General features: G+C 38.1%; 1 protein-coding gene across 4 annotated transcripts in view; it reads left to right on the top strand.

The window, feature by feature from the left end:
• The window catches only part of zmiz1a (zinc finger, MIZ-type containing 1a), a 155,326-nt gene that overhangs the window by 35,601 nt on the left and 104,963 nt on the right, over positions 1–14,762 (top strand). For all 4 annotated transcript variants that reach the window (XM_065296572.2, XM_065296577.1, XM_065296573.2 and 1 more), the window contains exon 2: positions 6,103–6,221. The gene's annotated coding sequence lies outside the window, so the exon portion shown is untranslated. The remainder of the gene's footprint in view (positions 1–6,102; positions 6,222–14,762) is intronic.

The following is a 14,762-nucleotide window of genomic DNA, read 5'->3' as shown; positions in this document are numbered from 1 at the left end:
TAATGTAAACCAGGCCACAAACATGCATTTCTTACTAATATAATTACACCCTTCAGTAATTTATGAAGTGTTTATGCCCAGATATCTTCTTAAAACCATTATCCTTGGTCTTCCATTGCCCAACATTTTCATTTGATATTATTATTATGTAGACTATATTTTTCATATTTACTTATTTATAATTTATTTTCCAATGGTCATTTGTATTGTAAAAAATTCTGTAATTATCTACCAAATGTATATGTGGTATTGCAGAGATAAGAATCTTTCCCCTCACATATATTTTTGTTAGGATGGAAGACATCTATGGACGACTTTTCTATTTGTAGACCTGACCTTGATGCTTTACTGTACCATCAATATTGTATCATCAAAATGTGAATTTGTGACATACTGTATGACTGCACTTTATAATAGGAAATAAAATAAAAGTAAAAAAAAAACATCCTTGTTATACATGATGGTACAACTTGTTTAGGTTCTGTTTAGGTTTAAGTGACAGTAGCAACAGAAAAGAGGCAAAATGATGAGAAACTGCATAAAAACTTCCCTCACCTAAAATCCTTATGATCCCACTATAACTCTAGCTATAAAACAACAATTGTTTCATGATGCTTAAAAAAACAGCCTTGGCAGCAAATTGATGCATTTACTGAATAGAAAGCAAACAAAAAACAGTTGTCTCTTAATAGCAAGTATGATTGTGTCAGTGAGATGAGAGACTCGTCTTTACAAGGCTCCTGAAGGAGCCTCGTTCTGACTGGCATGTGCATCTGTCCTCTGCGCTGGCTGTGTTGAAAACCAGGCCGGTGCAAAGTGCTACTGTTACATGTGGGGTTGGTATGTGCATTTGTGAACCACATGGCATCATTTCTTTAGTAGGAAAAAGAAAGCACTGTTGTAAGCTGCAGGTTGATGTGTATAATGTCCACACAGCTTGTGACACCCAATGAAATAGCAATTATAAATACTGTTTTCACACAGGTTTACTGAACAAACTCACAAAATTGCTTGGACAGGCTGGCCGTGCTGCTTAAAAGAGCAATGTCTTGATAGTGCCTCTGTGTTTATAATAACTCGCAAGTGGCTTACATGTTGTTGTCTTCTCAGCTGGAAATCATTGTGGTTTTAATAGAGTTGAGAAAAACAAAGGGAACTATTTTTAGATTTTTAGAAACTTAAGGTGTGATGTTCTGCAACACTCAAAGGCTTTTTTATTGTGCAGAAGTGGCTACATAACAGTCATATAAGTGTTTATATGCTGCTGTATCCCCAGGACATCTTAGAAGTGACCAATTGGAGGAAGCCACCCAAATCAATTTCAATTGTTGACATTTGCTTTTGAAGCTTCAGATGATGATATCACTGATTAGGGAGCGATGTGGAACACTTGACCTGTTTGTTTTAGGGGGAAATGGTATTTCTCAGCTAATTTCCCACTGATAACTATCTGACAACTCATAGTAAGGCACATTATCTTCAGCTGAGGTAAATGGTTTCTTCATAGTGTGAATTGATTTTGCCGGATGCCAGCGCCACTTCAAAACATTCAGTTTTTTTAGACTGAACCCATTCTTTTACAGTTTCTATTTGTATGTAAATTATCAATTATTTCTTTTGCCAGAGTTCTGCCACCCAGCTCGTGTTTCACATGTAGAAATACTGTAGTGAGGTGATGCGCTGTTTCACCTTAACAAATTATGTTTGCACCCCCACCCCTCACTTTCCTTTTGCAATTATCGACTGTTTGCACTGCTGACTATATTGATTTTTTTCCCTATGTCACGACTTAACGTTTGGCTAACTGGCTATAATATATTTGATTTAAATTAAATTTGGTATTGGTTGTGTGAAAATCACTTTCATTAAATAGATACTTTCGTAAAAAACAGATCATTGTAGTTGTGCAGGGTTGTTAAGTAAAGCGTACACATTAGATCTTGAGATGTTTTAAGTGAAATCATATTCATCATAATGTATCTTAAAGGGACACTCCACTTTTTTTGAAAATATGCTCATTTTCCAGCTCCCCTAGAGTTAAACATTTGATATTTACCGTTTTGGAATCCATTTGGCCGATCTCCGGGTCTGGCGGTACCACATTTAGCATAGCTTAGCATAATCCATAGAATCTGATTAGACCATTAGCATTGCGCTCAAAACTAACCAAAGAATTTCAATATTTTTCCTATTTAAAGCTTGACTCTTCTGTAGTTAAATCGTGTACTAAGACCGACGGAAATTAAAAGTTGCGATTTTCTAGGCAGATATGGCTAGGAACTATACTGTCATTCTGGCGTAATAATCAAGGACTTTGCTGCCGTAACATGGCTGCAGGAGGCGCAATGATATTACGCAGGGCCCGAAAATAGTCCCCTGCTATTGAAAGTAACCAAGGGGACTATTTTCGGGGCGGTGCGTAATATCATTGCGCCTCCTGCAGCCATGTTACAGTAGTAAAGTCCTTGATTATTACCCCAGAATGAGAATATAGTTCGTAGCTATATCGTTCTAGAAAATATCGAAACCTTTTGGTTATTTTTGCAGCGCGATGCTAATGATCTAATCAGATTCAATGGATTATGCTAAGCTATGCTAAAAGTGGTATTGCCAGACCCGGATATCGGCTGAATGGATTCCAAAACTGTAAAAATCAAATGTTTAACTCTAGGGGAGCTGGAAAATTAGCATATTTTCAAGTGGAGTGTCACTTTAAAAGTCTAAAGTTTGGCTATGTAAACTTTTTCACTGCAGTGCTTACAGTTAGAGCAATGAAGAATTGACGCATTTTATGTAGATATTTTTGTAACAGTAAGAGTAAAAAGACTTCTGAATGTCTAATATCTAGGCACATGCTATTTCTCGGGTATATTCTGATGGTTTTCGGGAACCCCATTGATATACGGTTGATATTCAATATGACTTTGATTTGTCTTAGCTCCATTCTTCCTTTCTAGATCTGCACGTGAAGCTTGATTGCAGACATGCACCAAATTTTCCACTACATTTATTTTCTCATGAATGTTTGCATATTTCAGTGATTGCCTTCTAGTGGGTTCAAATATGCAGAAATGGCAATCTTACACTCCTGGAGTGAAGCGTGTTCTCATTTCACAGCGCCTAATTGCGTTTTTGTAAAACGGTCAATTGTTTCACTTGCACAAAGACTAAAGTCGATGCTTTGTATTGACGTAATGAGAGATTCCTGACTGTGATCGTTCATATCAGTATTCAGAATATATGCAAAATAGTTGCCATGATGCCATGAGTATTAAGGGTCGTTGCTTGGGCATGTGGTAGGTGATTGCGTACAGGTCCGATTGAACCCATGAGTCTTTGACATTTTGGTTCTTAGAAATAGCTTGGTCCCCTAGTGAAAATCCTTAGAAAAGTCAACCAGCGCATGATTTGGGGTATCATTCACATCTCTAGCGTCATCCTGAAATGTGATACTTAAGTTTAAAGGTTTGTTTGAAATGATGAGCAATTGTAACATTAATGAATTCCATAGAAATCACCATTAGTAAAATGCTGAAATAGATCCATCCCCACTGGTTACGCTGAGGCTCGAAAAACTGCATGGAAACGCAAGGTTTGCCCAACAGCTGCTCAGTTACGTCAACAACTTGGCTCTTTTCCATCTCACTGACTTTTTGCAACTTGACCGGTGCAACAGACACGCAGCGTTCCTGTGTTCGCTCCATCTCTAACATTGCTGCACATTGCCTTTCCCGATCCCGTTCTCAGTAGCGGAGCTGTGCCGGTCAGCCATCCAATCCAGTTAGCAGCCATCTGATCCGGGTACGATGAGAGGGCCCTGTCATTATCACTTGTAGATTCATGCCGCACATTACCATATGACCTTCCCATTGCTGTCAGTCAGAAAACTGCCACAGTACCCAGCCACGAGGTGACTGTTCATGCCAAGAAACCAAAGATTTTCCACCCATATCACTTTTACAGGGTTAATGGCCACTTAATTGGCTTACCTGCCAATGTGCGATGAGTTGTGAGCTCTGTAAATTCAATTTGGTGCTGACACGTGCCACTTTGAATGTTTATGGCTCTTTTACTATGACGTAAAGTATCGCACTCCATTTTTTACCAGGGCCGGAGTGGGGCCACTTTTCAGCCCGGGAGTTTCAGGCCCAAGACCGGCCCACTTTTCCATAGTGTTATTCCAAATTAGCACTTTTTTCAAATTGGATAAATAAAGCAACAGTTCCGCTCTTACTATAGTTTTTATTAATATCATGGTTCAACAAATAAGGTAAAAGTTAAATAATATTTCACTTAAGATGAGAAGTTAACAAAAATATTCCTCTACACTCTAAAAAAGGCTGTGTTATTTTTTACCCATAATGGGTAAATATTGGACAGAACAAATGCTGGGTTAAAAATAACCCAATGTTGGGTTGTTGTTATGCAACCATGGATTTTAATAACCCAACATTTGGGTTAAAACAACCCAGCATTGGGTCAATTTTAACCAAGCAGCGTGTTCTGTCCAATATTTACCCATTATGGGTCAAAAATAACCCAGCCCTTTTTAGAGTCTATTCCACAAGGAAAGGTTGATAAATTATTAGCATTGCTAATGCTATGAGGCATATATGATTAATCAGATGCAAATAGAAATATAAAACACAGTCCTACTTTAGAAAGAAAACAATTTGACAAAAATATTGAATCCAATATTGGGTAAACATATAGCATAACAAGTGATTTATAAGCTTTTTTTAGGCTGGTCATTTTTGACTGGGAACACAAAAGGTCTTATAGGGTTCTGAACACAACCTGAGGGTTAAATAACTTTAATTCATATTGTTTACTCATGGCCTCCTCATTTTCACCGGGGAACTGGCTTATCTGCTGCTCAGAAGATGCTTGCATAATATTTGCAAAGTCTATGAATCGCCATGTATACACAAAAGGCTAATATTTTAACTAAAAAAATGCTGGCTGCTCTTTTCATCTCCGTCAAAAACTAATCTACTCCATCGGTTACCTGCATCTTTCCTGGGCCCATAACCTGTTGATGCAGCCATTTTGCGTAATTGATAACCGGTAATTTATTAAACAATAAAACGTTAGAGAAAAACACACGCATGTACCACTCTGCTCTCTGCCAGAACCGGAACCACATTTATTTGCATATTCCCTTATATGGAAGACAGGTTATATACACGTGACATGAACACTATGAGGGCACATATATTATAAACGCTAACAGCTTGTAAATAGTTTGACAACGGTATTAGCCGAATAATTACGTTGCTAATGCTAATTATTATTAGGCTTATTTCTCTTTAAGTTACCTGTTGTCACTTTTGTTTATCCTCTTAAAAATAAATCTGTAAGGTTGGCACATTTGGCAGCATCCTCCACCAATGGCTTTTTTCTTCAACCTGTTTTTTTACGCCCTCCTCCTCTCAGACGCATAACGTTACGGTAGGGCCGGCCCAGCCTACCGGAGAAAAGTTTTGGAGAAGACGTGCTATGGACCGAACCAACTCTATGGGAGGGGAGGGGAAAACTCCCTCACATGGTAAAACCCATGCAGAGGCTGCGCGCTGCAGTGTCAATGCGAAACGTGTGAAGTGTCATTTAAGAGAAGATAGACTCACTAACGTGACAAATGTAAAAAAAAAAAAATAACTCGACCGGCCCAAAAGTGAAGCGGCCCACCGGGAATTCTCCCGGTTCTCCCGATTACCCACTCCGGGCCTGTTTTTTACCCACCCTTACACTACATCCTTACTTTGCAGTGAAGTGTGAAGGTGCTTACCCAGCCGTTCAGAAAACGTATCGTATTATACTGCGGTAACTGCTATTTGTAATGAATTTTGGATTAGGAGCGACAAAGTGGCTTTGATGACCGTTTGGAAGAACGTATTTAGGGGTGCTGTGTTTGATGCTGCTGTAGTTGAACAGTCCCAGTGCAACACGAACAAAACTTGCCATACCAGACCTGTGTAGGATACATCAGTCGATCGAGAAATGTCAGATCATCAGGCGTATACATGTGAAGTGAATTATTCGGTTTTTGAGAGCGTCCCTTGTGATAGCTGAATGTCTAAAGTGTCTTTTATTTCTTCGCAGGTGCCGTGGACCCTAGTTTGGACGTGAGCTGACCGAGGGACCTTCCCCACGGACTATATGAAGGGAGGGGAGGGGGAGGGGGGGCTGCTGACGTGACTCCCAGCTTACAGAACGCACAGGTCGGCATTGCTTTCAAACCATGCATCTTTAAATATTTAAAGACGATTCTTGAAATGTCACGGTTTGATTCATTTCTTGTCCAATGTGTTGGTTTCAATGTTGAATTAGTGGCTTTAAATTAAGTAAATGGTCCTTTTTCTTTGCCGTACAGCTAATGGATCACATTCAGCACCCTTGTCTGTGAATGTCTTGTAATTTAGTGCTGTTTTTACACCTTTAAATGCTGTTCCCAACCTTTTTGTTTCAACCTTTGGGCTCAGGAACCCATTATTGAAACCCAACCAGAAGGGCGTTTCTTTTAACACCATGTGTTAAAGAGCACCTATTACATAAAACAACATTATTTAATTCAATGTGTTTGCATGGTTTATAGTAAAAAAAACACATTATTTACTAAATACAATACATAATTGTTGCTCCTGTATGCCCTGCCTCCCTAAAACGCATTGATCATCGTTCTGAAAGGCGCAGTGTCCTTCGATTGGCCAGCTATTATGTATATTGAGACACTATATGCAATCCATTAGCCATTTTTTCTCCATCAGCCATTAGAAAAACCTTGTAAGTTGACTGCTTTTATAAAGCCAGATGTGTTTGTAAGGTTTATATGATCACTATAAGCTTCTGTCTGTCTCAGTGGTTTCTTAGAGCATTGCATTAGTAGCGCAAAAGTTCATTAGTTTGAACCAAGGCAACACACATGCTGATTAAAATGTATACATTGTAATGCACTGTAAGTCGTTTTGGATGAAAATAATTGTATAAGGGAATATAAGTACAAATCTTTCCAAACTCAAAGGAAAGTGCAATATGGTAACAACATTTGAAGCAGCTTAGAACAAAGTGCATAACATCTGGATAATGGTTGACCTTTGCTCACTGCCCTCTATATAGGCATAAGGCCGTTCCCATTCTCAGCCATAAGCCATGAGATGTTTACCTTTTCTTTATGATTATGCCCGTTTCATGTGAGCACAACAAGCATAAGGGAACATGCTGGGTTGATTTGGCCAAATTGGAAGGCTGTGAGTAATATATAGCAGGGCTGGATGGACCGGGAAAAATCTGGTAGTGTTTATGCGCAGTGTAGCCGCATCTGCACACAGCCTAGTCCTTCGGATGCCTTGTACCCTTAGGGCTCCAGCACCTGCATAATGGAACAACAGAGAAGAAAGAAAGTGGAGGGAGATCAAATGACAGGGTCTTGGGTTTCTCACTTCAAATGTTTCTTTTTTTTTACTCGCACCAGGAAAATATTTTCACAACCTTAGAAGGTTGTGCGCTGATATGATCGAGCAGCCTTGTCATTGTCTCGTAAACATTTGTCTTATTGCGTGTTTGGCGTTTTGCCCCTATCGGCACTGTTGGAAATTGATGGTGGAAAGAAATTTCTGTTAAATTTCTGTGGGTCTGTGTATTACACTGCAAATGAGGACTGGGGCTGTTAGCATCTGAAATACACTGTAAAATGGTCCAAATGACTTGCGTGCTATCTTCCAAAGTCATAAATTTGTGTGAAGAATAGACCAAAATGAATGTTGTTGTTATTTACGTAAAATGACCAGGGACCTGCAACTCAATGTGGCAGGACCAAAAAATGAGTGAACCAATATCATTCAGATTTTGTGAATGACCAATTCTCTTAAAGGATTAGTCCATTTTCTTCCAGATAATTTACTTATCACCATGTCACCCAAAATGTTGATGTCTTTCTTTGTTCAAATTATGTTTTTTGAGGTAAACATTCCAGGATTTTTTTATTTTAATGGAATTTAATGTACCCTAACATGTAACAGTGTTAATGCAGTTTAAAATAAAAAGAGTTTTTAAAGGATCTAAACGATCTCAAACAAGGCATAAGGGTCTTTCTTATCTAGCGAAAAAAAAAATCATTTTTGATAAGAAAAATAAAAAATATGCACTTTTAAACCACAACTTCTCGTCTTCCTCCGGTCCTGTGATGCGCCAGCGCAGCGTCAAGAGGTCACGGAGGATGTATGCGAAACTACGCCCCAGTGTTTACAAGTGTGGAGAAAGAGGACCATTCTGACTTTGTTGTATGTCGAATGATACCGTATTTTCCGGACTATAAGCCGCTCCTGAGTATAAGTCGCGTCAGTCAAAAAGTGCATCATGAAGAGGAAAAAACATATATAAGTCGCGCTGGACTATAAGTCGCATTATTTAGAAAATTATTATTCTTTTTGGGGTCATTTTGTTTGGTAAGTCTTTCTCCGTTGTCTTTAAGTTAATGTTTCAGTTAACAATTTTTTTCAGGGGTAGGCTACAGGAGCAACATATAGCGCCCTCTCTTGGCTGTAGATGGTAATGTTTTACTTTAGTTCATGTTAGTCAGTATGAATTAATTTTGACATATAAGTCGCACCTGACTATAAGTTGCAGGACCAGCCAAACTATTAAAAAAAGTGCGACTTATAGTCCGGAAAATACGGTACCAATAAATGTCTTTGTGTCAGTTTATTGTTTAAAATGGTCTGCAAATGTGCGTTTCATGTATATAACACGTGACCTTTCGACGTCATTACGCAATTATGTGAGGTCGCACTGGCGCGTCACTGGACCGAAGATAGACGAGAAGTTGTGAAGTTGTGCATATTTTTTTTTTCTTGTCAATCATTCAAAAGATAAAACCCTTATGCCTCATTTGGGATCATTTAGAGTTCTTTGAAACTCCGTTGAAACTGCAATTTTAAATGCCATTAAAACTGTTAAGTGTTAGTCCTTTTAAAATGAGAATTTTCTCAAAATACATAATTTCTTCTCGACTGAACAAAGAAAGACATCAACATTTTGGATGACATGGTGGTGAGTAAATTATCTGGATTTTTTTTTTAAGAAAATGGACTAATAGTTTAAGAGACCCAAAACAAACAAATAATTAGACATTGCATACTTTTCTCAAATGTAGTTTTGGACACATCATGTTTTTTTTTTTTTAGCTTGACAGCCTAGTCCTCATTAATTTTCATTATATGTAAAGCGCAGCCAAGATATTATTTTTCCTTTTGTGTGCCATGGAAGAAAGTCATATTGGATTGGAAAGACATAAGCAACTAGTGACAGAACTTTCAACTATTCATCCAGCCTAGTAGGATTTTATTCTGCAGTTTTGTCAGCGATTTAAGAATTGGGGCAGGCGGTGGCACGTATAGGGATGGAGGTAAATAAATAAATAAATAAAGGTGCTTAATCTCGCTTAGTGCAGTGTGAACGTTGAGCAGTGCTGTGTCCTGACAAACATCTGCCTCACACACAGCCGAGCGGGATCAGCTAAAGCGATTAGTGCGCTCACGTCAGTCTGTGGAGACGGGTGCCCGTTACAAAAGCCAGAACACCAGCCATCCCTCCTACACTCCACCTGGAACACTGACACAGCGGAGAGGGCACCGTTCCAACAGCAGCACAAATACCAGCTACAACCCTCTTCCAGCGTGCATCTGCTATTCTGCTTTTTGCCTCTCTTAAAACAAAGCAACACGTAGCTCTGAGGACTGAACAATCTGTTGTGGTACTAAAGCAGATGCTTATCACAGCCAGAGTTTTTATCCCAAATGTAACTTCTTAATTAGTTTCTGCGTAATGAAATATGCCATTCATTAAAGTCTAATTGTAATCTTAAACTTCCTTTGTACTGAGACGGGGGGCACGGTTGTGGTATCGGAAAACCTTTCAGTGCTCTCTGTAAAAAGAGACCATCCTGCACATGAGTTTACAGTTAACCTCATTAAAGCAAAGCAGAAGCAATACTTCCTGAAATGGGCTTTCAACAGGTCTTTTCTCCTCTTTTCTCCGTCTCAATAGCTTCTAGCCGTTTGTGTTCATGTACTCACTGTTTTCTTTTTCTTTCTTAGTTGCTCTTTGATTTTAACATCATGTTTCTGGAGTCCCCAGCTTTGGCAGTGACCTGCTTATAAAACCTGCACTATAGTCCGTTTTATTATTCGCACAAAAGCATACACGCACAATTGAACAGTGTACAGTGCGTGCATACTTTATCTGGCTGACCCACGCGTATGTGTAAAAACAGATTACTTCAGCCTTAAGACCTAATTTCTCGGCAATATTGTAACTCACTGTGGTTTCTCAAACATGGATCGATATGTGATTTTACCTTTGACAGATAAACCAGTTGTATTATATAAATTTAAGTAAGGCAGGATTACGCAAACAGCATTACTGAATATCAACATAGCTGTGATTTGGCCGTAAGCAGCAAGTCACAGATCAAAAAACTCACATAATATTAATCCTGCTAATATTGCTCAATGTTCTGCATCGGCAATATCATATACATCTCCATTGTCTGCCATACTACAGGACAGCCCAAAAGTTAGAAATGACTTTGCCGATGAGGTTTTCTCCGGGCATGTGTACAAGCCACATGCTTCATTTGATAAAGAAAAAGGATGTCAGCACTCACAGGATTAGCTCACACCACAAGAATTAAAGTCAACATCCCTACTCCTGTAGCACCAAGCATTTCACTTCCCTTTTATACCTAAGAGAAAACAAACACCTGAAACCGTGTCTTTTTGCAATTTATGCTCCGTTTTTAATCTCGGCCTGTGTGAAGCTATTTATTTTTACTCTGTTGGTAATGGAGATTTGGCCTGTAGGCATCTTTCCAACGCTTTCCTTATATTTTAAGTATTAGAAGTCTGCACCTGTGACAGCTAGTTTCATAACTGAAGACAATAAATACAATTCTTAAAACACTTTAACTACACAGCATTTTTGCCCATATTCTAGCAGTTTGTTGTCATTTGTAACGATTTGCCATAGAGTTGCTTTTATAATTTCTTTTTATTGTTGGCTCGGATTAAGTTTAACACCCCCATTTGAATGGAAGGTGTTGAAACAGGCAAAAATATCCTTCTGCCCATGCCAGAAGTGCATTCATGAAGAGCACTGACTGTGCAATGCAGGACAGATGTAGTGACTCATCTGGAATGATGCCTCTTTGTGGAAGGAAAATGAATTCTCAGGCGTGGATGTTCTTCATCTTATCTCTGGACATGCTGTGTTTATGCCAGTGACACAGCTAACATTCAGAAATGTTCAGAGGTTGATTTTCTTTATATATTATGCATATATGCTTTGGCTGAAAAAAATATCAGCAGTAAAAAAAATCCAATGTATTGGAACCAATGCGTGACTCTGAGATTTAAATATGCTTACTGAAACTAGTTCTGATTCACAGAAATGTACCTTGAACGCCTGTCCGAACTAACATTTCTTATCTTTGCAAGTCATAAGTCAAGAAAAGAAGGAAAAATTTGTGTGATACTCTGTAAAAAATTCCTTGTGGCACAACCTAAATTAACAAGTCATTTTAATTTCCTTGAAATGAGGAGTTGGTATAAATAAAAATAAAGTTGAATGGGCTTAGGTTACTACAACTTTATTTTTATAATTTATAGCAACTTCTAACTAGGCAAAAATGTTTGAATAAGATATTAATTCAAGTTGTTTAAACAAACATTTAAGTGCAATTTTGTCAAATCAACATATATTTTTGTTACTTTAACCTAACATATTAAAGGAATATTCCATTTTCTTAAAAGAAAAATCCAGATAATTTACTCACCACAATGTCATCCAAAATGTTGATGTCTTTCTTTGTTCAGTCGAGATGAAATTATGTTTTTTGAGGAAAACATTGCAGGATTTTTCTCATTTTAATGGACTTTAATAGACACCAACAATTAACACTTAATTCAACACTTAACAGTTTTTTTCAACGGAGTTTCAAAGGACTCTAAATGATCTCAAACGAGGCATAAGGGTCTTATCTAGCAAAACGATTGTCATTTTTGACAAGAAAAATTACAAATATACACTTTTAAAGCACAACTTTTCGTTTAGGTCCGGTCCAGCGCGACCTAACGTAAATGCGTAGTGACGTAGGGAGGTCACGTGTTACATATATAAAACGCACATTTGCGGACCATTTTAAACAATAAACTGACACAAAGACATTAATTAGTATCAGTTGACATACAACAACGTAGGAACGGTCCTCTTTCACCACATTTGTAAACACTGGGGCGGAGTTTCGCGTTCGTCCTCTGTGACCTCTTGACGTGATGACGTATTGCGTCGGGTCACGTTAGCGCATGACGACCAGATCTAAACGAGAAGTTGTGTTTTTAAAGTGGATATTTGTTATTTTTCTTGTCAAAAATGACAATCGTTTTGCTAGATAAGACCTTTATGCCTCGTTTGGGATCGTTTAGAGTCCTTTGAAACTCCGTTGAAAAAACTGTTAAGTGTTGAGTTGAGTGTTAAGTGGTGGTGTCCATTAAAGTCCATTAAAATGAGAAAAATCCTGCAATGTTTTCCTCAAAAAACATAATTTCTTCTCGACTGATCAAAGAAAGACATCAACATTTTGGATGACATGGTGGTGAGTAAATTATCTGGATTTTTCTTTTAAGAAAATGGAATATTCCTTTAAGATAAACAATTTCAACTTGTTTTTATAAGTAATGTCAACTTACAGGTCAAAACTTAAAATAATTTTCAATTTACTAGCAAAACTAGGGCACCCATTTCATTAGTAAAAAACAATGTTATTTTGTGTATTTGGTATAATACAATGTGTTTGCATGGTTTATGGTTAAAAAACACATTATTTTTTAAATACCATACTTTATTGTAGCACCAGATATCCCTGTCTTCCTGAAACGCTCTGATTTTGTACAAAGCTCATCGATCTGAAAAGCGCTGTACCCGATTACCCAGCTAACCTGTACGTTGTGATTGGCCTGAATATATCTGACAGAAATGTGACGCTCCTTACCATGTTTGAAAGATTCACTCACAATGCAATGCCGACAGGAATTCATTTACAGGCTGAGTCCAAAGCAGGAGGAATTATGATAATGTCGGTCTTGTCTACATCACCAATTCCAGGAAGTAAACTGTTGCCTACAAACCGGTGTTTGTTGTAGTCCAAGAAAAGAGATTTACATAGGAGACAATAAGTCGTGCTATTGTTTACTTTAGGGTATGTATCTTTTGCATATCATTAACATGTACTAATACACACTTACACACCAAAGCAAATGTAAAACAATGAATCGGATGATAGTTGCTCTTTAACGTTTTTCAGTGCAGTGCATTTTGTTTTTATGCTGAAAAAATGATACTTGTGTAAAATAGAAGTTTACTTAATTTGTTTTGGGCTACATGCTTAAATCTTTATATTTCTTTGTTACCATTCACTAAAACTAGGCAGGAGATTTATGGTTCCCTGTAAGCTTTTCATGGGTATGGATGGATGCACTCTAAAAAAAAAAGGTGGGGTTTTTCAACCCAGGTTTGGGTCAAAAGGGGAAGAACCCAGCATTTGTTAGACTGTGTTAAGAGTAAATACTAAGATGAAGTGATATTTATTTTGTGTTTTTGAGGAAGATTTGTGTTCTGTTCTATTCAGAGTTTGTTCCATTAAAACAATTAAATGCACAAACATGTGTTCTTCCTCTGACATGAAGCTATAAGATAATAAAAGATGTTTTCTCTTACCCTGCCAGGCCATGCGGCCATGATAAATGGGTGTAATATACAGTGCGTCAGAAGTGGACTCGTGCATTAATGGCTCTTAATAATTTGAGCGATGCATTTCAAATGCTACTTGTGCACAGGGGATGATTGTTTCTGAATGATTTAATCTTGTTGTGTCTCCCTCCCGTTTGTGTCAGTAAACAGGAAAACTACGTGCTCATTTGAATAATATCACAAATTGTGTAGTTCCTGGCAGTCCCGGGCTGTGCTGTGTGAGTTGTGGCAGCCCTCAGGGTCTGACTGAACAGAAACAAATCACTGCATTGCTTACACAATTACAAACCTGCGTACTATTCATCTGCACAGGATATGTGAATTACTTATCTGAATATGTCTCCAGATATCATCGCTTGCACACAATGATGCACAGATTGAGATACATGTTCTTCAGGCAGATCAGAGCACATATGCGTAGAAGGAATCTAGTTGGCATAATAGAACCGTCATTTTAATATTAAGATCGTAGTCTTGAACAATCGGGGTGAATGCTGAACTCAAACAAAGCCTGGAGTTATCACAGCACAGTGTTTCGCCCGTCCCGCAATGATTATTTGAATATTTCTCATTTATTTGCTGATGATTCAGGGCGTTCGTAGTGTTGGTGTTGCTCACTGGCAGAACTGTCGGAGTTGATTTACGGATACAGTCTGTTGGATATAAAATTGGAGCTTATTATAATTCTACCCATGCCAACATGAAAATGTATATTTATTGGACTTCCATTTTTTTATATGGGATCTCTAGCCGGTGTTGTGAAGCAGATTGAGTGCTCTCACTTGATAAACCTCCACTTTACTCGTATCTGACAGCAATTATCCTGAAACATTAGATCCAGATTATGCATACTTCTCCAGTCCTATATTTACATCATCTCCTTCAGACTATAGGCTGTTTATGTCCTCTGTAAGGGAAGACAGATGTTCGAGGTTCCTTGGTTTTTCTTCCCAGACACC

The sequence above is a fragment of the Paramisgurnus dabryanus genome, chromosome 20 (genome assembly GCF_030506205.2).
Source record: "Paramisgurnus dabryanus chromosome 20, PD_genome_1.1, whole genome shotgun sequence".
Classification (NCBI taxonomy): domain Eukaryota; kingdom Metazoa; phylum Chordata; class Actinopteri; order Cypriniformes; family Cobitidae; genus Paramisgurnus; species Paramisgurnus dabryanus.
This window is presented reverse-complemented; position numbering and strand designations above follow the sequence as displayed.